Source organism: Geotrypetes seraphini, chromosome 6, assembly GCF_902459505.1.
Source record: "Geotrypetes seraphini chromosome 6, aGeoSer1.1, whole genome shotgun sequence".
Lineage (NCBI taxonomy): Eukaryota > Metazoa > Chordata > Amphibia > Gymnophiona > Dermophiidae > Geotrypetes > Geotrypetes seraphini.
This window is the reverse complement of record NC_047089.1, coordinates 99,025,884-99,052,712: the sequence shown is the minus strand read 5'-3', so window position 1 is coordinate 99,052,712 and position 26,829 is coordinate 99,025,884. Positions and strand designations below refer to the sequence as shown.

Here is a 26,829-nt window from a genome sequence, read left to right as displayed (position 1 = left end):
ATTAAATTTTTCTTTGGAAACAGGACAAGTATTCTGTGACTAGAGAAGAGTAGATGAATTTGTGCTCCACAAAAGTGAAAACGTAAAGGCTGGTAAGTAAACATTTGTCAATCTAACTTTAGTAATATGTGAAATTATGAAGCCAGTACTGAAGATCTTAAAACATGCAAATTTACCTAATTGTAGACAACAGTGGGATGATGTGGTCAAAATAATTTGATCATATATGATGAGATGAACAGAAGGAGTGAATCAGGGTAGGGCAAACAAATATAGATCTAATCTAATCTTCTATTTGTGTGTCGCACATACCTATTCAGGCTCTAGGCAACATTCAGAGAGGGGTTGAAAGGGAATCAGGAGGAGGGACTAGAAAGGGCCTTGAAAGGGGGGAAGAGTAAGAGGGGGGCAAGAAAATCATATTTGTCTAGGACAGGGGTCTGCAACCTTTAAGACATAAAGAGCCACTTGGACCCGTTTTCGAAAAGAAAAAAAAAACTTGGAGCCGCAAAACCATTATAAAACAAATCTAACACTGCATATATTGTTTCTTATCTTAATGCTATATACAGGATCACTAAATTGAAAATAAAATCATTTTTCCTACCTTTGCTATTTGGTGATTTCATGAGTCTCTGGTTGCACTTTCTTCTTCTGACTGTGCATTCAATCTTTCTTCCTTTCTTTCAGCCTCCTGTATGTTTCCTCTCCTCCAGACCTCATTCTCTCCCCCAACTTTTTCTTTCTGTCTCCCTGTTCCCCCTTCTTTCTGTTTCCGTGCCGTCCCCCAAGCCACTCGGTTTGCTGCCACCGCAATCGGGGAACAGCCCCCAAGCCACCACCGTCCCAAGCTTTCCCTGCAGAAGTGTTGCGCTGACCAGCATTCCGCTCCCTGACGTCAATTCTGACGTAGGAGAGGAAGTTCCGGGCCAACAAGGCATTTCTCCTCATTCCATCCAGCCTGAGCCCCATCTCTCCTTGATCCAGCATTTCCCTTCTGTGTCTGTCAGAATTACCATTCCACCTATTTTCCAGCATCACCCTTCTTTGTGTCCATCTCACTATATCCCTATCTCACCACTTTTTCAGAATCTTCATTTGTCTCTGTCCTTGTCTTTACCCCATGTTCACCATTTGCCCTTTCAATGTCTTTATCCCCCCCCCCACTTTTTCAGCATTACTTCTATGTCTCTATTTCACCTCCTCTTCATGTCCCCTCTGTATCTCTATCCTTATTCAGTAGGTCCTGCTTACCCTTTCTCTTCTTTGTGTCACTATCTCCATTTTCAGCTTTCCCCCCTTTTCCTTTGTTACTGCACCCTGTAGCTAGAATCTTTCCACCCTCCCTCCACTCCGGCCCAGCCCAGTATGAAATATTTCCTTTTGTTTCCCTCCCCTCTCTCTTTCTTTCTCTCTTCCCCTCCCTCACCCACGAGTCCTGCATCTGGCCCTCTCCCTTCTACCTGCACCTGGCAACACCCCCCTGCTCCGCGGCTCTCTTCAGCAACTTGTCAGCAGCAGTGATCAAGACAAGCTGCCGACATCGAGGCCTTCCCTCTATGAGTCCCGCCTTTGTGGAAAAAGGAAGTTGAAACAAGCGGGACTCGCAGAGGGTAGGCCCCGACGTCAGAAGCTTGTGTCGATCGCTGCTGCTGAGTTGCCGAAGAGAGCCGCGGAGCAGGGGATGTGGCCGGAAGCAGGTAGAAGGGAGAGGGAGATAGGAAGGCTGTAGATCTCCGGAGCATGACCCCGACCCCGGCCAGGATGATTTCTTTTTCAGGCGTGCACCTTACAAGTCCGGCGTCGCGGCGGGAAATAGCCATGCTGAGCAGTGAGCTCAGCACTACACAGATGAAAGCCTTGCTTGCTGATTGGTCCGGCGGCACGGCGGGGCGGGGCCGCCGGACCAATCAGCAAGCAAGGCTTTCATCTGTGTATGTGCTGAGCTCACTGCTCAGCATGGCTATTTCCCGCCGCGACGCCGGACTTGTAACTGCATGCCTGCGTGACACACTACCGGAGCCGCAGCAAAGGTGGAAAAGAGCTGCATGCGGCTCTGGAGCCGCAGGTTGCCGACCCCCGGTCTAGGAGCTCATCTAGCGAAAGAGGTGGAAAGATTCATTTCTGAGAAGTCAAGTAGGTTCAGCTGTCATAGAGGAAAGTTTTCAATTTTTTCCGGAATGTTGCATGTTTAGTTTCTTTTCTAATCATTTAAACATAGTAACTTAACATAGTAACATAGTAGATGATGGCAGATAAAGACCCAAATGGTCCATCCAGTCTGCCCAACCTGATTCAATTTTAATTTTTTTAATTTTTTCTTCTTAGCTATTTCTGGGCAAGAATCCAAAGCTCTACTTGGTACTGTGCTTGGGTTCCTACTGCCGAAATCTCCGTTAAAACCTACTCCATCCCATCTAAACCCTCCCGGCCATTGAAGCCCTCCCCAGCCCATCCTCCACCAAATGGCCATATACAGACACAAACCAAATGGCCACTCCAGCCCATTTTCCACCAAATGGCCATATAAAGACGCAGACTGTGCAAGTCTGCCCAGTACTGGCCTTAGTTCAATTGTTTATATTATTTTCTGATTCTAAATCCTCTGTGTTCATCCCACGCTTCTTTGAACTCAGTCGCAGTTTTACTCTCCACCACCTCTCTCGGGATAATTTCTGGCAGGTTATTCCATGTTTTTACTCCTATGAATGTAAGCATGGAGATGGAGATTTTTCGTGGAAGAAAGATTCAACTGTGTTCTGTTTGAGTCTCCTGGAGGTAGATCAGGCCGTTGAGAATAGTTGGGTGAGAGGAGTGGCTGAGTTTCTGTGGATTATGTGGTGCAGGATGCATGATGTTTTGAAGAATATTCGCGATGAAATTGGTAGCCAGTGTAATTGTTTGAGGTAGACTGAGATCGAATCATATTTCTTTAGGTTGAAGATAAGTCTGACAGCTGTGTTCTGAATGAGCTGTAGTTTGTAGTTGATCCCCAAGTATGCTGAGTTGCAATAGTCCAGCTAGGGTAGCACCATCAGCTGGACAATCAGAGCAAAATGATGTTGGTGGAAGTATGGCTTAATAAGTCTTAGTTGGCGCATAGTGAAGATGGTCTTTTTCCAGAGGCTGGAGATTTGAGGATCCATTGTGTCATCCATAATGATGCCAAGTACTTTTGAGGATTTCTCTACTGTGAGTGTGGTACCGGATTGAAGATTAATGCTTGTCGGGGCATTCCGCTAAGTGGTGTGTAAACAGATGGCTTTGGTTTTGGTGGCATTTAGTTTAAATTTGTTTGTGGTTACCCAGGTTTGGAATTTTTCAATGTTGTTTGAAATTTTCTCATCTATGTTTGGTTGGTTTGTAATAGGGATGAGGAGAAGAATGTCGTCTGTGTAGGATAGTAAGGTTTTGTCTTCTAATTTAATGTTTCCAAGTGAGCTCATGAAAAGGTTGAAAAGGATGGGGGATAATGGGGAGCCTTGCGGAACTCTGCAGAATGCTTTCCAGGGGTTGGAGAATACTCTTTCCTTTTTAACCGTGTACTCTCTATTTTGTAGAAAGTCTGTAAACCAGTCTAACACAGCTCCTGTAATTCCGATTTCAGATAGTTTGATTATGAGCAAATGATGTTCTGCTGAGTCAAAGGCAGGGGAAATATCAAACTGGAGTAGTATTGTTTGATGGCCGATGCTTAGTAGTTGTTTTACTTTGGTGATTAGGGTGGTGATAAGGAGTTCTGTGCTGTGTTGCTTTCTGAATCCATATTGGGATGGGTGAAGGTTCAATATGTAGCTCAATATGAGAGGCTAGTTGTTTGCTTACCTGGGTTTCAAGGATTTTTGTTAGAATAGGAATGCCAGCGATGGGCCGTTAGTTTGAAGTTTTAGAAAGGTCTGCTGTTAAAGTTTTTGGTATGGATGTGAGAGCAATTTTGCCCATTTCCTTGGATAATTTGCCTTAGTACAGAGAGCTATTTAGGAGGTTAATGAGCCAGGCTATGATTTGGAGGGGGGGGGAATTGCCGACAGTAGGTAAGTGGAGCAATTGTCAAGAGGACTATTGCGCGTAGAGAGTTTTGATACAAGTGTTTTGGTATTGTGGTTGGTAAGTTCAGTGAAGGCGGTCCAGATTTGATCTGCTACAATAGGGTCTGTGTGGTGCTCGGCGGTGCTAAGGTGGTGATTGTTTGAGATGGTGGACTTTGCGACTTCTGCTTGGACTGATTTGATTTTGTTGAGGAAATAGTCTGCCAGGTCTTGTGCAGATATTTTGTTGACGTGACCGGTTGATATTAGGTCTGGTGAGGTTGTAAACTGTCATACCAGACGGAACCAAGACACACTTGGCATGATCTGTTATACTTCAATCTCATATAAACTGGCCCCTTGACAGGTGGTGTGTTATTCTTATAAACTGAGTAAAAATGAAAAAAAAGTCAACTAGATGGGGCCTATTTATAATAACAGGAGAAAAGGAAATCCTCTACAAAAGTTCCAAATAGTGACCAATCCACTTGTCCTCAGCCGCTCTGCCTTTCTCTCTTACATACACACATTCTATGTGCTCTTCTTTCTCTCTCACACACACATCTCACATGCCCATCTCTCTCGCACACACAATCAAGTTTTAAGTTTCAAGTTTTATTATAAATTTGATTGATCGCTTATTAAAATTCTAAGCAATGTACACATCAATAAAATTACAAAAATTTTAGGGAGCAACAAAACAAAGAAAGAACTAAACCTTGCAAAACATATCAAAGACTAACCTTACAGACATATTAAAACAAGAGGAAAGAATGGGTAAAGAAATACAAATTGTTGATAGTAGATAAGACAGTTATGGGAAAAAAACAATAGGAAGGGAGAGAGCAATGTACTTCAGGGAAGTTATAGAATGGAATTGGAATGAAACTCCTAGTCAAGCTTTCTAATTATCAAATGCATCCTTAAAAAGAAAGCTTTTTAATTTGCTCTTAAATTTATCCAAATTGAGTTCTTACCTTAAATAAATAGGGAGGGAATTCCATGTTTGAGGGACTGTAACAGAAAAGATGACTTGCCGCCATGTGTTAATAATTTTAAGTGAGTAAATGTTGATCATTAGACCTCAGTAATCTAGTTGAGGTATAGGGGATCAGTAATTTATGAATAAAAACCGGAGTTTTGTATAGCAAAGATTTGAAAGTAAGCAGACTTATTTTATACATTATACGGTGTGCGACTGGGAGCCTGTGCGCTTTCTTAAGAAGAATTTATAAATTTATAAATTTAATTGAAGCATTTTGGATGATCTGTAGACGTCTGATTTCATTTTGGGCTATTCCTTTGAATAGGGCATTACAATAATCAATTTTTGAAATAACTAAGGAATGAATTAATATGTTAAGAGACTTTGGACATAGAAATTTTGAAACTGAACGGATTTGACGAAGCCTGTAAAAAGTTGATTTAACAATGTTATTAATTTGATCATGATAGGTTAATTTATCATCAAAGATAACCCCTAAGATCTTAATGCTACTTATCGACTGTAAAGTGGTACCCTTAATAGAGATTGGAAAAATGAGTTTAGAGCTATCTTTCTAGGGAAAGAACATAACATTTGATTTAACATTAAGAGCTAATCTGTTAGCATCAAGCCACTGGTGAATCTGTTCGAGTTTCTTATTGATTGCTGTTGTTTCAAGAGGGTTATTGGGATCAAGCGGATGTAAAAGCTGAATATCATCTGCTTAAGCAAATACATTAAAGCCAATGGATTGGCAGAGAGTCATCAAGGATGCAAGAAAAATATTAAACAAAAGTGGTGAAAGAATGGACCCTTGTGGAATACCATGCATTGCCGAAAAACTTTCGGAAGTTGTGTATTGTTGAAGGACACAATTGAAGAGCGATTTTCAAAGTAAGATTTAAACCAAAAGAGACCCTGATCTGTAATGCCAATAGACTGCAGTCTGTCTATAAGAAGGTTGTGGTCAATTGTGTCAAAAGCAGATGAAAGATCAATAGAAATCAGGAGAACAGATTTATGATGATCCAGAAAGTAAAGTATGGAGGTAGACATGCCAATCAATGAATGTTCTGTAGAGTGATGCTGTCTAAAGCCTGTTTGATTAGGATGTAAAATGTTAGTTTTTTCTATGAACTCTGATATTTGATTAAATACCACCTTCTCAGTCAGCTTTGCCAAGAAGGGGATATTTGCGATTGGTCTGTAATTGGATTTTTCTTCAGAACTAGTTTTTTGATCCTTGATAATGGGACAAATAACTGTTTCCTTCCACGCTTTGGGCATAATGCTTTGCTGAAGATTCTCATTAATTAAGGCAAGGATGAAAGGACCAAAAATTGCAAAATAACGTTTAAGAATGAAAGGGGGAATTGATTCTGCTTGGGAACCCCTTAGTATTAATGGTCTTAATAAGGGATTCAATCTCCATAAGATTAGGTAGGTTAAATTGTGAGCATTTTGAGGATAATGACCCTGGCTCAATTTGGTCTTGATCTAGTAATGAATGCTGATTCGTGGTAAGATTTTTCCTGATGTAACCTTGTCTGTAAAATAAGTTGCAAGTTCCTTGGCAGTGGGCAGGGTATTGGCTATTTGATTTTTTTTTTTGGTTGTAGAGGTAACCGATTTTAATATAGAGTAAAGTGCAGAGGCGTTTTTAGCTTTCAAAGTTTGGCTTGAATAGTATTTCATTTTTGCCTGATTTATTTTTGCTTTATACAGTCTTGAGTGTTCTTTAAATTTTTCAAGATTGATCTTGGTCTTATCCTTTCTCCACCTACGTTCTAAAGACCGAAATTGTTTTTTGGTAAGAACAAGTTCTGCCGTAAACCAGGGATTCGAATGTTTTCGTGCTGAGATGGATCTAATTTGAGTCGGCGCTAGTTCATCTAATAAAAGCTTTGTAGATACATTCCATTGGGATAAGAAATCGTCCAAAGAACTGGTCTTTAAGTCTGAAAGGTTTAATTTAAAAACTGAGGTAATCGAATCTGAAGATAGGTTATTAAAATCTCTATACTTAATGGTCTGATGTGTTGCATGAATTTTAATAAATGAAGTTATATAGGTAATAGAGACTAAATAATGATCTGACCAGGGGACTAGCAAGCAGGGACCTGTCAGATAATTACCAGTTGTAGAAGAAGAAATTAAAGCCATATTAATTGTATGTCCTGCTTGATGCGTTGGAACTGTTAATAGTGGACATAAATCAAGCTGGTTAATGTGAGAAATAATTTATTTAGTGTAAATATTGCTAAGATCGTCAAAATGGATATTAAAATCACCAAGTATCAAGGGATTTGTAGTAGAGGAACCAAAATCAAAAAGAAATGATTGTAGTTGAGTAAGATTTTCACAATTGATTGGTGGGGCAAATAAAGAAGAAGTGTGTCTACTTTTGGTCTAATCTGTAAGGTGAATTGTAGGAATTCAATTGAAGAGTTTGCTGGGGAGTGTTCAGTGCCTATTGCTATAGAATCATGAAAAATTATTGCTAACTCTCCTCCACGCTTTAGGTGGCGATGGTTATAGAGAAAGGAGAATCCTGGATGACAGGTGTAAGAAAGATAAGCTTCTTCCCCTTCAGTAAGCCATGTTTCAATTAAACATAATACATCATATCCCACTTGCCCTTCTCTCTCTCACACATACACTTCTTTCTCTCTCTCACACACACACTTCTTTCTTTCTTTCACTCACATCCCAAATGCCTTTCAAATGTAAATTCGCAACACCGACATAATTCAGTCACTAAATTGAAAATAAAATTATTTTTCCTACCTATATAATCTAGTGATTTTATTATTATAATCATCTTGTTCCCAGGCTTTGGTTCTGCTTTCCTCTGACTGTGCTCTTAACTCTGTTTCCAGGGACTTTTTCTATTTGCCGTTTCTTTTCTCACCTCCTGCCCTATGTCTGTTTGGCACTAATCTTTCATGTTCAGCTTTCAGTTTCTCTGCCTCTTTCTCAAATGTATCTTTTTTCCCCTCTCTCTTCATGTACAGCCTGTCTCTCCTCTTCCTGTCCCATCATGTGTAGCCTGTCTCCCTGCTTCCCTTTATGTGGAGCCTGTTTCTTCTCTTCCCATCCCATCATGTGTATCATGTCTCCCTGGTTCCCTTCCCTTTATGTTCAGCCTGTCTCCTGTCTTCTCTTCCTTTTGCTTTATGTGTAGCATGTCTCCCCTCTTCCCTTCATATGCAACATTTCACTCATTTTCCTCTGTGGTACTGTCTTTCATCCTCCCCAACCCCGTTCCCTCCTGCAGGTCAAATATCTTTTTCTACCTTCCTCCTCTCGCCCCTCAAGCCTATCTCTCCTCTCTACCATGATTCTAGAAACTTTGTGGTTGCCGGCAGCTATTAGACCAGGCCTTTCTCTGGCTTTCCAGAGGCTTTCCCATTTCCCTACTCCTCTCACACATCATAAGAAAGTCACATCATAAAGAAGGACCTCTGGGGTTAATCAGAGGAAGACTTATTTTGTTACTGGCAACTAGAGAATGACACGGTGAAAAAATTGGTCCCCGTCACCGCCCCATCCCCGTCTCACCATCCTCTGCACCGCCCCGTCACCGCCATTCCCGTCACCGCCACTGCCACCCCATTCACCGCCCCGTCACCGCCACTGCAACCCCATTCACCGCCCCGTCACCGTCACCGCTGCATACATAAAAGCCTCAAACGGGTACGATTTTATATACTTTTCTTTATTTACATATAAAGGAAACATTCTTTAAAACTTTAAAACTTAGTTAAATATTAGTTAATAACTATACAAAAACAAACACGACATGTACTTTTAATGCTTACAATGTTAGCCTACATGGTAAGTAGACGCGGCCGCTGTACCTAATCGCGGCAAAGATCTCCCTGCCGTGATTAGCATAGTGACCGCGGCTACGGCTGCAAGTCTCCCCTCCCCCCAGCGATCACGACAGGAGGGCACCCAACCCCTCCTGTATGCTTCTCCTCTGATCCTCCTTCCCTCAACCAAGCATCTCTCTCTCTCCCTCCATGAGTCCAACTTTTCACTCTCTGCGCTCTCCCCCTTCCCCAGTGTAACATTTCTCCTTCCCTCCTTTCTGTCCTCCCCATCCATCTTGCCCTCTCCATGAGTCCAACACTTTCTGCCTCCTGCACACTTTCTCTCTCTGTCCTTGCCTCTTCCCTCTGTGGTATCCCTCCTTCGCACCCCACAACCCAACATGCTCTCTCCCCATGCACCATCTCACCTTCCCCTCCAGTGTGTAGCACCTTTCCTTTCCCTCCTTTTCTGCCAGGTTCAGCAATACCTCTTCTCCCTTCCTTCTACTTCCCCCTTGTCCAGCAGTACCCCTTCTCCCTTCCCTGTTCCCATTGTCCAGCAGTACCCCTTCCCTCCTGTCCAACAGTATCCTTTCTCCCTTCCTTCTTCCCCTCCTCCCCTTGTCCAGCAGTACCTGGTGTACACTGGGCAGGAAGAGAAGCTCCGGCATCAGCGTCAGCTGACTAGCAACTTCCTGCAGCTGCATCTTTTGCTGGGACTCCTGTCTTCGTGTATCCGGCAGATATGCGAAGGCAGGTGTCCCATACGATGGGGGGTTGCTAGTCAGCTGATGCCGGAGATTCTCTTCTTTCCCAGTGTGCAAGATTGCGCCAGCGTCAGCTGATTTGCAACTGCCTGCTGCCGTCGCGTATGCCGGGACTTCTGCCTTCGCGTATCCGGCAGATACACGAAGGCAGGAGTCCCAGAATACGCGACGGCAGCAGGCAGTTGCTCAGATTTCGGGATCAGGTTGCCCAGTTGCAGTTGCCCAGATTGCGAGTTCGGGTACTAGACTGTGTATTCCTGTAGACCCCCCCCAACAGCCCTCCCGACAATCGCAGCAGAAGGGTACCCAACCCCTCCTGCTGGACCCCCCCCCAACGAACCCTCCCACCCCGGAACCCCCTTAGTCTTACTTTCCAAGTTGGACCGGACGGCTCCTCACACGTATGGCCAGCAGGCTTGCCTCCGTCCAAATGAGGCGGGCCCGCCCCTACCCTGCCCAACCCACAGGATCCTAGGGCCTGATTGGTCTAGGCACCTAAAGCCACTCCCGCTATAGGAGGGGCCTTAGGTGCTTGGGCCAATCAGGCCCTAGGATCCTGTGGGTTAGGCAGGGGAGGGGAGGGGCGGGCCCGCCTCATTTGGACGGAGGCAGGCCTGCTGGCCAGACGAGCGAGGAGCCGTCCGGTCCAACTTGGAAAGTAAGACTAAGGGTGATGTTTCGGGATGGCGGGGTTTGTTGGGGGAGGGTCCGGCAGGAGGGGTTGGGCACCCTCCTATTGGCGATATAGGGGGCCGTTGGGGGGGCCGGCAGGAGGGGTTGGGCACCCTCCTACCAGTGATTATAGGGGGGCTGTTGGGGAGCTGGCAGGAGGGGTTGGATATCCTCCTGCTGCGATCGTCGGGGGGGCTGTTGGGGTAGGCAGGAGGGGATGGGTACCCTCCTGCCGCGATCGTTGGGGAGGGCTGGTTCTGTCGGCATGAAGGGCTGAGCACCTTCCTGCCGGCGATCGTCGGGGGGGGGGGGCGGGTTCTATTGGCAGGAAGGGTTGATCTGACAAATGCAAGTTGGATCGAGAGTAAATGCGGCAACGTGCGAGTTGGATCGAAAGTTGGAGGAGACAGACAACATGGCGGAGACATCTAACACCCGGTCACGAACACGGTGAAACACAGGTAAATAGCGGTTCCTAGAAGGGGGGACATTGGCCTGCGGGGACAAATCTATTCACCGTTTTTGCGGGCGGTGAAAGGATTTGTCCCCGCGTCTGCGGCGATTTGCTAATGAGGTCACCATAACCCGCAGCCAAACCGCAGCCACGCAGCGGTTCGCTGCGGGGATCGCTCCCCGTGTCATTCTCTACTGGCAACTACAAAGTTTGTAGAATTGCAGCAGAGAGGAGAGAGACCGAGGGGTGAGAGGAGGAAGATAGGCAAATTGAGACCTGAGGGGGAGTGCACTGATTCTGTTTGACCAAGAGGTGATTCCCACGGAACCCCCACAAACTCCACAACACACACCTGAAGAGCAAGCACAGCACATCTGTTAGAAAATACTTATGACAAATTCCTTCAAGGTATACTTTGTCAAAAATAATACTAATAGTAACATACACAAACCTTTAAACACTGCGTTGTCTAGAGCTCCTGGAAATAATCACAGAACTTGTTGAAAATGAGCCTCAGAAACAAAGGCAAGGCATACAAAGCCAAAGTCCTGCAATTATCAGCTAACAAGCTGAAAAGCTTCAATCATCGGCTCTTACAGCCAGTGGCAGTCATGGGAAAAAACTCAAACCTTGTGAAAAACCCGTGCTGCATCTGTATGTAGAGCATTTAAATATCACAGTGCTCCATCACAAACCAGTGTTCAGAAACGTGGTAATACAAAAAACACCACACAAACACACAAAAAATACACAGAAAAAGCCAAGTACTTAGCTGCACAAGTTGGGACGCCCATTCGTAGGAGCTCTTCAAAAAATTACACTGCTACCAGTTCAAAAGTCCGATAGTCCAACTCTGGTCTTAAAACCACTTCAGTCAGAATTTATCTTATTGCTATTAGTGCATTTCATATGACACTGGATAAGAAGCCCCTATCTCTACATCCATAGATGTCTAGATCATGAAGGGGCCATTTCATGCCAAACCACCAATCAAACCTCCTTCAGTTGCTTGGGACCTTAGTATTATACTTTCAATGCAGATGAAGCCACCCTTTGAGCCGCTTGTATCTTCATCTCTCAAACATCTCACTTAGAAAATAGTATTTTTAATCTCCATCACTTCCGTACACCAAGTCAGTGAACTCCAAGCTCTAGTCTCAGACCACCATATGCAACATTCTACCACGATAGGGTGGTTCTTCACACTCATCCCAAATTCCTCCCAGTTGTCTCAGAATTTCATTTGAACCAGTCTATGATTCTCCCTGATCTTCTTTCCAAGGCCACATTCCCACCCGGGTGAAGCTGCTCTTCACATATTGAACTGCTTATTAACTGGATCGAACCAAACCTCAGAGAACTTCCACTCTTCCTCTCATTCGATCCAAACAGATTTGAACTTCCTATCACCAAGAGAACAATCTCTACATGGCTCAGAGTGTATCATTTTGCTCAGAGTGTTACATTTTGCTATGCTCAGGTTAGGCTGACACTGGAAGGTTGCGTCACAGTACATAAAGTCAGAGCAATAGTGACTTCAGTAGCTTATCTTCAATACACTCCCATTGCTGACATCTGTAAAGCCGCCACTTGGTCCTCGTTCATATCTTCACATCAGATCATACTACTATTTAGAAAATCATTCCAGATGAGACAGTCAATTCAGCCAAGCAGTTTTGCAAAATTTATTCTCTAATTAGATGCTAACTTCCTCCACCCTTTGGGTTAAGCTAGAGAGTCCCACATGTGAAAATGTACTGCCTACTTGTCCTAGGATAAAGTACAAATATTTACCTATAACAGGTGTTATCCAAGGACAGCAGGCAGACATTCTCACAACCCTCCCTCTTCCCTTAGTTTGCTTCATAGCTTATTTTCTGCAGTGATGGTTCCACGAGCTGGGGAAGAAACAGGTACTATAGAAAGGACGGCCTACACCTCACCAAACAGGGAGCGAGAGTACTGGCTGAAAATATGAAGAAGTCCATTGAGAAGGCTTTAAACTAATGATCGGGGGAGAGCCGACAGTCGACAAACCGTCGATGGCCCGGACACCAGGATATTCTGAGGAGGAAACTTCAAGCATCCGTGCAAATATAGGGCAAGAACACGATGATACTACAAGAGGCAATGAAAAGGATCAAATGGATACAAAAAAGGATGTGAAGACCACTAAATCCAAGAAATTAGCAAGAACAGAACTTAAATGTATGTACACGAATGCCAGAAGCTTAGGAAACAAAATGGGTGAACTGGAAGAACTAGTAAACAGAAAACAACTAGATATCATAGGAATAACAGAAACATGGTGGAATGAAGATAATGAATGGGACACAGCATAGCAAGGATATAAACTATTCAGAAGAGATAGAATTGGTCAAAAAGGGGGAGGTATTGCCCTGTATGTACATGAGGACATAGAATCTATTAGGGAAGGAGAGAAGGAAGCAAATGATAAACTAGAGTCTCTCTGGAAGAAGATTCCTGGACAAGAAGAAGCAGACATACAAATAGGCCTCTATTATCGACCCCCGGGACAGACTGAGGAAACAGACAAAGAAATGATGGAGGAAATTAATCGGAGATGTAAATCAGGAAATGTAACGATCATGGGGGACTTCAACTTTCCGGGGATAAACTGGAAATTGGGAACGTCAATTTGCGGCAGGGAAATAAAATTCCTAGAAACGATGGGAGATTGCTTCCTTGAACAAATGGTGGGAGAACCGACAAGAGGAAAAGCAATCCTGGACTTGGTCATAAATGGCATTACTGGAAGGACAGCAGATGTAGAGGTTACGGCCCCACTAGGGACAAGTGATCACAATATGATCAATTTTACCATTGGCATCGGAAAGGGGAAACCATTCAAGACTAAAGTCACGACCTTTAACTTCAAAAAAGGGAATTATGAAAGCATGAGAACCATGGTTAGAAAACGGCTCAAGAAGGGCAAAACAGAAATCCAAACAATTGATCAAGCATGGTCTCTACTAAAAAACACTATCACAGAAGCACAGAATCTTCACATACCGAAGATATCCAAAGGAAAGCGAAAAAAGAACAAAGGAGAACCAGCTTGGTTATCCAAAGAGGTGAAGGATGCAGTGAGGGAAAAGAGGAACTCGTTTAAAAAATGGAAACGAGAAAAAACGATAGAGGCCTGGAACTGTCACAAAATCGACCAGAAAAAGTGTCATAAAGTGATAAGAGAAGCCAAAAAAGTCTATGAAGAAAAGATAGCGCAAGAGGCCAAAAACTTCAAGCCCTTTTTTAGGTATATAAAAGGAAAGAGACCAGCAAGAGAGGCAGTGGGCCCTCTCGACGATCAAGGAAGGAAAGGGTCAATTAAAGAAGACAAACAAGTTGCCGATAGGTTAAATTCATTCTTTGCCTCTGTCTTCACAAATGAGGACACTTCAACAATGCCAGACACAGGGAAGATATTCACGGGAGGCATAGAGAAAAGCCTCGCAACAGTAAATGTGGAGTTGGATATGATATACTTTCAGATTGACAAACTGAAAAGTGACAAATCTCCTGGACCGGATGGAATTCACCCGAGAGTATTAAAGGAACTTAAGGTAGAAATTGGCAAACTATTACAAACCGTAGCTAGCATGTCAATTAGAACCGGGCAAATACCAGACGACTGGAGGATAGCAAATGTCATTCCAATTTACAAAAAAGGATCAAGAGGTGAACCAGGAAACTACAGACCTGTGAGCCTCACATCGGTTCCTGGGAAAATAATTGAAGCACTAATTAAAGACAACATTGTACAACACTTGGAAGAGCACAACCTAATTAGGGCTAGTCAACACGGCTTCAGGAAAGGGAAGTCATGTTTGACAAATCTACTTCAATTCTTTGAGAAGGTGAACAAACAAATTGATAGTGGTAATCCAGTGGACATAATTTACTTGGACTTCCAGAAAGCATTTGACAAGGTCCCTCATGCAAGGCTTATGAGAAAACTATTAAACCATGGAATAGGAGGTGAAGTCCACAGATGGATCGGTAAATGGCTAGAGAACAGAATGCAGAGGGTTAACATAAATGGGAAATTCTCGGAATGGGAGAGAGTAACTAGCGGCGTACCCCAGGGCTCGGTTCTCGGGCCTATCTTGTTCAACATTTTCATAAATGACCTAGAAGAGGAAACAACATGCGATATAATAAAGTTTGCAGATGATACAAAACTATGTCGGGTGGTTGGCTCTCTAAGTGACTGCGAGGATCTTCAGAAGGATCTGAACCAGCTGGAAATGTGGGCGACAAAGTGGCAGATGAATTTTAACATAGACAAATGCAAGGTGATGCATCTAGGAAGGAAAAACAAAGAACATGAGTATAGGATGTTGGGGTGACATTAGCTAAATGCGAACAGGAAAGGGATTTGGGGGTACTGATTGACAGAACCCTAAAGCCTTCGGCTCAATGCGCAGCGGCGGCGAAGAAAGCAAACAGGATGTTAGGCATGATTAAGAAGGGGATCACGAGTAGATCGGGAGAAGTCATAATGCCACTTTACAGAGCAATGGTCAGACCGCATTTGGAATACTGTGTACAACACTGGTCTCCATACCTTAAGAAGGATATAACTGCTGGAGAGGGTGCAGAGGCGAGCCACGAAACTAGTCAAAGGTATGGAAAATTTGTGCTACAAAGAACGACTCCGAAAGCTGGGGCTGTTCACCCTCGAGAAGAGAAGACTGAGAGGGGATTTGATTGAGACTTTTAAAATATTAAAAGGATTTGATAAAATAGACCAGGAAGCAGCATTACTAACATTTTCGGATGTGAAACGGACAAGAGGTCATAGCCTGAAACTGAGTGGCAGCAGATTCAGGACAAGTGTCGGGAAGTTCTGTTTCGCACAACGAGTGCTGGGCGCTTGGAATGCTCTTCCGGAGGAGGTTGTGGCGGAGACTACTGTTCTGGGTTTCAAGCGCAAGTTGGATGCATACCTTCTTGCAAATCATATTGAGGGATACGGGAAATTCGGGTCTCCAAAAAGGAGTACCTAAATGGGCCACCACATGTGCGGATCACCGGACTAGATGGACCTAGGTCTGATCCGGTGAGGGCGTTTCTTATGTTCTTATGATGTCAGGGGAGAAAGCATCTGTGCATGCACAGTATGGACAATCTCGAGACTAAAGAGTTTTAAAGTAACAGTACACTTTTTGCACTGTCCATATTGGGCTCCATGGATAATGTCACCCACATTTGAGAATATTTGCCTGCTGTCCTCTGATAACACCTGTTACAAGTAAGTAACTGATATACAATGCTCATATGTTAATGAAGTAAGACCATCTATCTGTTTATTGTAGCTGGTCCATAAAAATACTTAACACTGTCTAAAACTTCCAAGGGAAACTTTCTTGCTATTTGCACCCAACTTTGTGGGCTTCATTTAAGAAAAATGTTTCAGGGGTTGGACAATTAGACAAAAATATATAATAGCTGATGGGTCAGTTGGTATAAAAGATTGGTTAAATGGCCTAAACAAAAGAGGAGACAGGATAATGATGTAAAAAACAGTGTATTTTGTAAGAAAAACTATAGCAACATACAGAAATTAAAGACTGGCACACAACTTTATGAAAGAAACTTGCTATGGTAATTGCGGTATACAAAAATAAAGTTATTATGATTATTATTATTATTCATATATGAGTGAAGAAAATTAATATGAGAAAATTGGAAGGCACAAAAGTTTCATTGTTGTTCTAAAAGCACAAATTGTGGGCAATGCCATGTAAAAAATCCAGAATAGTATAGGAGGCGCTCTGTGCATAAATGGACAAACTATAATCTTCACGGCATCTTTGTGACTTTACACCGCTATCGCATTCAGCTAAATTTTCACCTATTGTATTACAGCACCAAGTGGATTCCAAGGTTAATGCCTTGATTAGATTAAAGCATATGGTGTATTCTCATTATTGACTTTAAAAAAGTGATCTGCCACGCGACAAATGTATGACTACATCTTTATCTTGATAATTTAGTTTTTAGACCAATTGTCCATTAGACGAACTGTCATTAGACTAATTGTACCAAACCCAGCTATAAGTGGATGAAAGGTATTTCTGATATCTTTCTCTTGTCACACATATATTTAATATTATTTATTACATTTTAATGTCCTCGTTTGTTAACTTTACAATGATCTTATTGTGGTGATCTTTAAATGCTATCTTTTACAATTTACTATGTAAGAAAAAAGGAGAGGCACAACCACCCAAATTAGATAATTTAAAAACTATCATATAGTTATTAATTATCCTTATTGTTTAAGGTAAAGTAATTACATGGTTCTTAATTGGAAAAGACACATATATTTAAATGAACCAATTTTAAGAAGTACTATAAACAACACTTTAAGTTGTGCACTTCTTTATGAAATTCAGTTTCCAATGCAATAGGTATTTCATTGTGGACAAGCAGGTTATCGCCCCCAGGCAGCGAGCATCTGTAGAAGGAATCCACTCTGAATTTTTTCTCTAACCCTCCTACTTCACAGAGAGCTCTACTGCCTTCTACAGTTTTTCCCTTCTACATGCAAGTGTTTCTGTTCTGCATGCTTTTTTCTTTATTTTCTTTTAGTTTTTTTAGTGCTTGGAGCTTTATAGGTCCAGCTCTACCAGCGTGGATAAGAAGCAGACAGTGGTCTGCAGCTAGCAGGCCAATCCCTTGTAGTACCTGTTAGCCAGCCTGTAGAAGCATTTTTGGAGCTTGGGGTTTGAGCTCAGGTTGTCAGGCATCAATAGGAGGCTCAGCAGTGTCATTCTGGATGAGGCAGTGATTTCTTCTCCATTTCCAGCTACTATTCAGAGCTGAGGCAGGCTGCAGCACATTCCCAGCACAGGTCACACAGTTTGTAAGGCTGTTAACAACCTGTGAGGTGAATAAGGGGGTGTCAGAACTTGCAATTTTCAGTGGTGTTGAAAGGTCACTTTGGTCAGCCACAAAACTTAGAGACTTGAAGAAAGCAACAGGTATATTTTATTAAGCATTTGCGGACCACTGAGCCCCCAAGCTGGCAACTTCAGATGTCCCAAAACCAGGAAGATACAGAGATTTTTATACACTTTTCTGGCTATACAACTGAATTCTAGAAAGAACTTCTCGCGTGTTACTTTTCTTAACAATCATTTGTCCTAAGCTCACACTAGCAGGTCACTTATCTAAGCCCTGCAGTCTTTCTGTTACATGTCCAGGAGGGCGGAATACAATATTGTGTATGCTGAGATAACCATAAGCTAAAACGCCCAGCTAAAACACCCAGTGTAGGCAAGCTAGAACATGAAATAAGTTAGGTCTGCAACTAAACATAATTCAGCATTTTATTAAAGAGAAAACTTAATTTAAAACTCAGGAAAACCAGTCCCAGACTCATTCAGTGTGTGCTTGTTCCCCTATGTCCCCCTCCCCAAAAATCCTAATTTTGCCAGTTTTTGCTTTTAATTTCATTGGTTTTCGTTTTTTGGTGCTAAAACCCTGATATACGACCATCTTGAATTTTAGCTATCCGTTTTTTCCAAAGCTTCCTGCAGCTCCAAATATGAAAGTTTTGCCTCAGAACTTATTGGGATGGGAGTCCTTGGCCTCTTTTCCAATAATCCATGCCAAGAATGCGCAAATTGTATGCCTCAGGAACATCCTTACACCACGTTCTGCATCACTTGTGCAAGAGAGGCGGGAGCATCTGGCTTAGCCTCTCCTTTTTGCTCTCAGGCTGAGGATAGGGAGAGCTAATAACTTGGCTATTTTATTGATGTCTCGTTTGGAAATTGAGAGAACTCTTGAAGAATGCTGGACATGAACTTTCCAGGCAGTCACCGCAGATAAGTCCTATGTACCTCGCTGGTTTGAGCCCTAATCTTGAAACGTTAATAGCACTGCATTCTCACGCTTTCTAAATGAAATTTAATTAATTGATTTGTATATTACACTATTATTATGATTTGTGCACGTATGTATGCCTATGATGGTGCACAGTGGGGCTTGAAATCTAGCCCGGCTTCAATTTGTTAAGCCTGGAACACTGGTATACCAGAGCACCGTAGCTTTAATTATTGCACTGAGGCTATATATATTTTTATAGTATATCATTATTTCCCTCATTTGTAGGGTAGTGTAGTCCTTTTGCAGTGCTACCCACTTTTCTCGATTTGTATTTGGGGATTTTTTGATTTCTATTGTTGTGATATTCCCCTTTGGGTATTTGATATTTTGTGAAAATTTCTCCAGCATTGCCTGCATTTCTCCCTTCAGCAATATGGAACAGTGAGTAAACAGTGTGACAGTCTGTTTTAGCAATTTGGGTGGGGTCTTAAAAAGGTTTTTTGGGGTGGTTTCCCTGCATGCCCTACCCCCCAATACACACACATACACCTCTAAAATCGCCATTTTATGTGATTCCTGTTCCTTACCTAGGCGATTTTATTGCAAAATTGGCAGCCGGCAGCCATCTTAGATTTTCCAGATTTGAATAAATCAATATTATTTATAGTTAGGAGCTTCATTTTTGCTCCAAACTTAACAGATGGCCTTCCCAGGTTTGAATGTATTGATTTCATGCCTCGTTTGTGATGAATGGCTGTTGGTTTTGCACGTTCCTCATGCACTGTGGCCCATGAGGAGGGCTAAATTTGCACGGAAACAGTGCCTTTCACCTCAGGGGAGACCCTCATTGAGTCTTCTGCCCCAATTTCCATGAAAATTGCGTTTGGAGGCTCGGGTGAGTGCTGGCAGCATTTTGGCGTAACACAAGCACATTTTCAGAGAAAAACTTTATAAGTCCTCCAAGTATTCTTAAGTCTGAGGAGCACAGAGCAGCTTTTGCCTGGGAATTGTGCGTAGGCTCTTTCAGGCATATTTGTAAAGTAGTCCATGCCTGTGATCATCCCACTAACATTTTAGCCGTCAATGGGGACGTTGCCACTACTTGGACGAATCTTTTGCTTGGTTTCCCAGCAGGAACTGTGAAGCGCAAATGGTGTTGGACGTTCTCCTGATCTCTCTGCTTTCATAGGGTGGTTCGGCAGCAGCTGCTGATGTAGAATATTTGGTGGAGCTCTGTGATCAGGCTCCGTATGGGTCTCGGGACCTGGCTGATGATCCCACAGCACGCAGATTCCTAAAGCCTGCTCGTCTGCAGGACCTTATCACAGAAATGCTGCAGGAATGATCACTGCAGCAGGTGCAGCCGGTCCAGCAGGAATGGTCTCATGAGTGATCTAGAGGCCGCTACTGCCTCCTTCCCTTGATAACCCCGATGGTTATATCCTGTCAGAGATTTGGGGTAACCCGGAGGGTCCCTTGTTTTGTGTTGGGCCATGGCAAGGATTTGCCCCATGGCAAGCAGTTTTACTTAGCACTTTGCTTCTCCGAAGGTGGCTGTAGCTGTGACTCAGGCCACCATGTGCACTTCTTTTCCTCCTGATGGAGAAGTGGTCCTGAAAGATGTTCAGGACAGGTGTATGGATTTCATCCTTCTGCGCCTTTATTGATTCGGCTGCAGCTGGGGTTGAAGCGATGCCAGCCTCGTCCTTCATTGGACGGGCATGCCTCTCCACATTTCACCATGCCCTGTCACTGAGGTGCTGCGTGATTTGGAATTTCTCAACTCCGGGATGGATTGGATGGCTGATGCCTTATCTGACATTCTGAAAGTTTTCACCAAGCCGGGCGCTTCTTCAATGCCTGCACAGAAGATGCCGTGGATCAGGCAGTTTGATTTGTTTTATTTTATTTATAACCCGCTTTTCCCAAAGCGGCTCACAATGTAAACATACATAATAAAAATACATAAGATACATGTAAAAACACTAACAAAATAAGAGACCAGCGCTTACACCAAAACAGATGCCTTAATGCCCATATTTCATATTGCAGGAAAACATAGTCACACGTGAATAATTAAGTCTCAATTCCCTTACAGATGACACACACAAATTGCCATGATGGACATAGCGCAATTTTGAGGCAGTGGTCTGGGGATTCCTCCTTTGAAACCACCCTGAACGTATTTCCCCTTTAGGGATGGCATCAATTCAGCCAAGTTTTGGATGATCTAGCAAGTGTACAAGACCACAAGTCATTGGCTTTGCTCGGGAGCAGGACACATCCCACCAAGGCTTCGGGACCTTCTGGTTTTAGTCCATTTGGATGTCCTTACCAGTATGATGGTCTTCCCTCCTCAGGGCAGAGGTGCCCTACATTCCTCAGACCCCGTTTCAGGGGTTCTAGCTGTCAGCAGTCCTCAAATGGATGTCCAGCAGCCCCCCCCCCCCAAAAAAAAAAAACAGTTCTGGTGCCTGGCCTTTGGCTCTCTTCCACGCATTGAGGGGGGGGGAGCAGCTGTCTGCTTTCTTGGCAAAATGAGAGACTGTCACATCAGACCTCTGGTTCTTGGAGGTGTTGCGTGACGGGCTCACTTTGGAGTTTTCACATCCCCTTTCCTTGTACTTTCTAGTTTCCCCTGCAGACCGCCCTGAGGTGGTGCTTTGGGTGTAAGACGCCATCCAAAGACATTTGGATCTTGCGGCCCTTGAGCCCATGTCAGAGGGTGACTTGGGCTCAGGGAGAAACTCAATATGCTTCATCATCCCAATATAAGTCTCTGAATTTGGAGACTGAGCCTGGATCTCAAAACGGTTGATGCGGCACTGAAGGTGCCCCACTGACACATAGAGATGATGCGTTCCATCATTGATTCACTAACGCCGGGGGAGTTGCAGACCTCCCTGGATCTTATTGAGGTGTATCTATTTATCCCCATTTTTCCAGTGCATAGGAAGTTTTGCGATTTCACGTACTGGAGCAACTCTTTCAGTTTGCAGTTCTTATCTTCGGATTGTTGATAGTGCCCAGGACCTTCACTAAGGTGACGGTGATAGTGGCAGCGCATCTTCGCTGTTTGGGTGTCCTGGTCCATACGTTTCTGGACAATTCGTTGTTCAGAGATCCCTATCTGGCCGAGGGAAATCCAGGCAGTTTTGCAGGTGGTCCACTTGCTGAAGCGTCTGGACTGGGTGATCAACCTTCGGTGGAGTCACTGGAACTACATAAGAACATAAGAACTGCCGCTGCAGGATTTGGTGTACCTGGGGGGTTCCCTTCTCATGGGATAGAACAAAGTGTTCCTCCCATTTCGCATCAAGAGAAGATTCAGACACTCATCAGAGTCTCCTGGCCAATCAGACCGCAATGGTCTAGCAACATTTCCAAGGCTTGTGGTGGAGACAATCATTGGAGTTCCATAGGTCGGAGCTGGACTACGTCCCTTGCAGCAGGCTCAGTTGTCCCAATGGATTCCATAACGTTGGGCGGCGACGGTATGCAGCAGCATGACGTGGTTTTTGTGTCCCATGGCACTAGCCAGGGGCCTTATGCTCTGGATTCAGAATAGGGGACTCTGTCAAAGGATGCTAGTCTCTCCAACTAGGGAGCAGTCAGTAGGTCTGCTCCAGTACGGGGCCGGTGATTGCCCTCGGGATGCAAGGGGTTGACAAATCGAATCTAATCTTTTATTTTTGCGTCGCTTATACCTAGGTAAAGGGGGGGTGAGGAAGGAGAAAGGGGAGGAGGGGTGGGAGAAGAGGAGAGGAGGAGTGGGTAGGGAGAGGGGTGGAGGGGGAGGAGAGGATACAGGTGATTTAAGTATCAAATAGATGAGTTTTCAGTTTCTTCCAGAATATGGTGAAGTTAGGTTCCATCCTGGTCATTTCAGTAAGGTCATTCCAAGTTTTTACGCCTGGAAAGGTAAGCATGGAGTAGAAAACACGTTTGTATTGCAGATTTTTTTGTGGAAGGGAGATTTAGAAGTATTCTGTTGAATGGTCTGCAGAAAGTAGACCATGCCTTTGGAGAAGAATTGGATGAGAGGAGCCGCGGAGTTTCCGTAAAGTATACGGTGAATGATGCATGCAGCTTTGAAGGTTATTCGTGATTGGATAGGTAGCCAGTGCAGTTGCCTGATGGATGAAGTCTGTAATCGAGTCATATTTTCTCAGGTTGAAGATTAGTCTGACAGCGATGTTTTGGATGAGTTGCATTTTGTGAATCAGAGTGGTGTTGATTCCCATGTAGATGGAGTTGCAGTAGTCCAATTGTGGTAGTATCATCAGTTGTACAACTAAGGCAAAGTGGTGTTGGTGATGTGGTAGTATCATCAGTTGTACAACTAAGGCAAAGTGGTGTTGGTGAAAGTATGATCTGATTAGCCAGGAACTGAGGGCATTTGGCTGCCTCTTTTGCCTTTCTAGGCCTGTCTCCATCATTGAGCTGTCCAAGTGTCCTCAGACTTTGCCAGGGTGGAGATTTACATCAGCTAGCACGGAGGCATGAAAGTTCCCTCCTTGCGTAGGGAGTCCCAGTTGCTTTTTCGCTGGATGGAACGATTCCGGGTTGCGCTGTCTGCTGTGCACATGGCAGGAGTGTGCAGCATTCGGGCAGTCTTTCTCAGTTGTAGAACACTAGACCCTAGACAGTGTCTCTCTCTAGGAGGGTGTTAGAGTGCATAGTGACTGCGGCGTGGCTGATAATGATGGCCTGAATGCTCTGGCGCAGTCCTGGCCACAGGAGGGTCTTCTTTACGCCTTCCCTCCATGGCCTATGTTAGGGTGTCTGATGTGTCGCATATCAGAGCGCTCGGGAACCGGGACCTTTGTGGTTCCCAATTGGCCAAGACACCCATGGTATGCCGACTTGGTGCGGGGCTGGATTTGTCCTGTTAACCTCGGCCCTTCTCTCAGGGGACAATCTCTTTGCAGGATCCGGGCCTCTTTGGGTTTGCGTCTGGTCTTTTGAGGGTGCAACCTTGTCAGCCCGTGGCTGTTCTATTGATAGTTGTGCTGCTTCTCAGCACATGGAAGGCCAATGTGGCGTCCTACGCTGAAGTTTGGCGGTGCTACCAGGTTTTGGGACACTAGCTATCAGGAAGATTATTATTCTCCCTCGGTTCTTTGGGTGCTGGATTCTTGGCAGGATGGCCTGGAAAAGGGCCTTGCAGTGGCTTCCCTAAAGAGTCAGATTGCAGGTATCAAATGCCTGGTCCCTATTGTCTTGAGAAGATCTTTTGCGGTTCTCTGGATGTGATCCATTTTCTATGGAAAAATATACATATATTGAGAACCATTAAGACTCAAAAACGACTGTAAACTAAAATCATTAAACAATTAAAGAGTACAGGTTTAAATTTTTATATGCAGGGACAAGCCTCAGATTATAGAGTAAATCTTCCCATTCTGGGATTTCTTCAAGAGAAAGAAACCATCTTTTCTCATACTCCTTATAACATCACTGGCTTGAGCCCCACCAAGATAAATTTATTTTTATTAATATATTACTTCCTATAATTCTAAAATCTCACTTGTATTAATTTTTTATTATTTAAATAATCTAATAGATAAAAAATTCAAATATAAAAAACTCTTGATTCTATGGTATGGGATTCATATATTCTTACAAAAGTCCACAAGCCAATTTGATACTCGAAACCAACAGAAAAGCTGTGCTGTAAAAATAAAGTGCACTGATGATTTTCTATGGGACTCAGTTTGTCTGAGGCCTCCTTTGCGCCTCCCTGGCTGGCATGCAATCTGCATCTGGTCTCCGCTCCCTGGATTGCCCACCTTGTGAGCCTCTGGAACAGGCGTCTGTGATGGATCTCTCTCTCTCAAACCGGTACTCCTCTTGACTGTCATGTCAGCTTGGACAGTTTTGGAGCTTTCAGCTCCTTTTTGCTGGGATCCTTATTGTGTTTTGCTGCTACCGGAGTGCTCTTTAGTATGGTTTCTTCCTTCCTCCGAAAGTGGTTTCTGTTTTATATATGAATCAGGCAGTTCACCTTCTAGCATTTATTCCTTCCAGTTCAGGCCCGGGACTGAGTTCTGCGGTCCCTGGATGAGTGCAAGTTTTTGGAGCGTGCTTTGGAGATAACCAACGAGTTTCGGGTCTCAGACCACCTATTTGTCTGGTAGGTCCTAACCACAGGGGCTAGCCTACCTTTGGGGCTACCATTTCGAGATGGATTTGAGCGACAGTTTTTGCAGCTTATGTAAAAACAGGAGAGAAGCTCATTCTACCAGGGGAGAGGTTATGGCTCCAATCATTTGAAGCTTTCTACAATGCCTGGCGGTCAGAGATGCATGAAACCCACTGGTTTCAGAATAAAGTGGATTTACAAGAAAGAAGATAGCAAAGGTAAGAACCTAATCTTTTGTTCAAACAAGTTTAAAACATAATGAAAAGGACATCACAAAACAATATAAACATACAAATAATAAGTATTGAAGCACTGAAAGCTGTATTTCAAAAAAACATACCCAGTAGATAGCACTTGATCATTTAAACTTCCAAGGAAATAAATACTGGAAGGCAAAAAATCAGAGGGTTAGGAAAAAAGGGGTAATCCAACAAAAAGTGACCACAGAAAGCCAAGAATGCATTCAAATTTCAAGAGAGAACAACATGATTTAAGCGCTGTATAAAATCTAAGAAAAGGTGGCAGATAGCACTATATAGAAGATAAAATGCTGTAGGGAGGCTGAGAGTACTTAAAGAAAAATACTGAGAGCATTAAAAAAGAACGTAAAAAAATAAATACCTTTAAAATGACGAGTGACTGGCGATCAAAAACACGGTTTAAAAGAACAATGGCTAAAAAAGCACAGATTATGATTACTTTTCTATAAAGGAATGTATGTTACAAAAAAGCTATGACAGGTAAAAAATAAAGACTTACCTCTCTTCATGCTACGTGGCTGTGTGTGAATGAACAGCATTGTAATGAAAAAAGCACGCTGGTAACAAGTGCTAATAAGTGAAAAAGTAGGGTGAAGGAAGATGATATGCAGAGAGGACAGGGTGATGTCAAAACATGGAGGCTAGTGGCAAAAAATAAAAAGACTATCAGCAATAGAGATGGAAACAATGAAAAAATAAAAGAAACAGATGAAAAATAAATAAAAAGAAGCAGATGGAAACTGAATGAAAAAATAAAATAGGGAAAAAAGCAAAAACGAAACAAAGTGACAGTGTCCATAGCCACGTAGCTTGAAGAGCAGTAAGTCTTTTTACCTTTGTCATAACTTTTTGTACATAATTGTCCCATAGAACAGAATGTGATGATGAATTATCTCAATTAAAAATCAATGTCCCATTGAAGAATATGAATCCACAACATAAGACACTTTTGGAAAATATCAATAAGTTTAAGGAATCGGTGAAAAAGAACAAAATAAAGAAATTTAATAGAGATGAACAGGATTATAAATTTTGTTAGTTTTTAGGATATGAATTTAATTAAAGAAATGCAGCACAATAAGGATCCGGATGGATTTTTATCACTGTATCTTTTTCATTGTACTTTTTTAATTCAATTTTCATGGTTTTATATGTCAGTGTTTAATAAATTATCTCCAGAACATCTGTATCCACAGTTTTTGTTTTTGTTTTCATCGTTGAATTAAAGAAATCAATAAATTAAATATTTAATTAATTTTATGTTATGGTATTCTTGGTATAGCATTTTAATGAATTGAATATCAGTAATTGACTATATTTACCCTACTTTGTATAGTAAGGTCTCAAATCAACCAAGTCAATGGTAACATATAAAAATTCTGATAACCTTTCAGAATCTATGGTGTTCAATTTGTCTAGAAGAAATCTTTCTGAAGCTGATTTTCAACTTTTATCTTTGAAATTATCTTTTGTTCCTTAAACTAATTTTGATTTATTTCAATTCATGATCGATTTTGAGAAGGTTTTTGCGTTCATTACAATTGAAGCTTCATTTTTCAATTAATGATGGCTATGTTTTGGATAGAACTATACTTAGACCCCATTTTTCTTGGGTTCCACCAGATCTTCTAGACACAGCCCTGAATATTTTTAATGTGTGGTGAAAGACATCACGTTTCTTGCTGAGCAAGCTTCAAGAGGATTTTCAAATTTGACAAAGAACCATCATGCAGCATTAAAGATGTTGAGAGAAGATACATCTGTGATCATCAAGAAGGCAGACAAAGCAGTGACAATTGTGATACAGGACACAACATCATATGAAGAAGAAATTATTTGTCAA

The 26,829-nt window shown here is 42.8% G+C and overlaps 1 protein-coding gene across 6 annotated transcripts in view; it reads left to right on the top strand.

Annotated features, from left to right (window-relative positions):
- Positions 1–26,829, top strand: part of RBM26 (RNA binding motif protein 26) — a 946,655-nt gene that overhangs the window by 910,917 nt on the left and 8,909 nt on the right. For all 6 annotated transcript variants that reach the window (XM_033948169.1, XM_033948166.1, XM_033948165.1 and 3 more), the window contains one exon: positions 24–92. The gene's annotated coding sequence lies outside the window, so the exon portion shown is untranslated. The remainder of the gene's footprint in view (positions 1–23; positions 93–26,829) is intronic.